The sequence below is a fragment of the Micropterus dolomieu genome, linkage group LG21 (assembly GCF_021292245.1).
Source record: "Micropterus dolomieu isolate WLL.071019.BEF.003 ecotype Adirondacks linkage group LG21, ASM2129224v1, whole genome shotgun sequence".
Classification (NCBI taxonomy): Eukaryota; Metazoa; Chordata; class Actinopteri; order Centrarchiformes; family Centrarchidae; genus Micropterus; species Micropterus dolomieu.
The window spans coordinates 12,836,691-12,837,148 of record NC_060170.1 but is presented as its reverse complement, the minus strand read 5'-3'; the positions used below and the strand labels follow the sequence as shown (position 1 = coordinate 12,837,148).

The window sequence follows — 458 nt, the reverse complement described above, 5'->3', positions numbered from 1 at the left end:
CCACACATGATTTACGTGAATGACTAATCATTCATGCAGCACACCTGGACGCACCACCGCTCACTGCCACAAACAACTGTCTCCACCTGTTGGCATGTAAAGCCGTCTGCTCCCAGCGCTGTTCCAAAGACTTCTATTCCTGTCATCATCACGTATAGACCAGTAAACCGAAATGTGCACATCCCACACAGAAATAATAGTAATCTCTTAAGGATTAGGACAACTGCACCAACTCCAGCACCCAGAACAAACTCATTTAAAATGGCTCTCTTCAATGTGAGATCACTTTCAAGTAAGACTTTTATCTTAAATGATTTTATCTTGTCTGCAAATCTAGATTTTATGTTTTTAACTGAATCCTGGTTGCAGATGAATGACTATAGCCAGCTAGCTGAACTGTGTCCGCCTCAATATGATTGTTTTAGTCAACCGAGGGTCAGTGGTCGTGGTGGTGGGCT

General features: G+C 43.0%; 1 long non-coding RNA gene across 1 annotated transcript in view; it reads left to right on the top strand.

Moving 5' to 3' along the window:
- The first annotated feature begins 240 nt into the window (after nt 1-240).
- Nucleotides 241-458, top strand: part of LOC123960815 — an 11,930-nt gene continuing 11,712 nt past the window's right edge. Inside the window, exon 1 of the long non-coding RNA XR_006822605.1 lies at nt 241-292. This is a non-coding gene — a long non-coding RNA (uncharacterized LOC123960815). The remainder of the gene's footprint in view (nt 293-458) is intronic.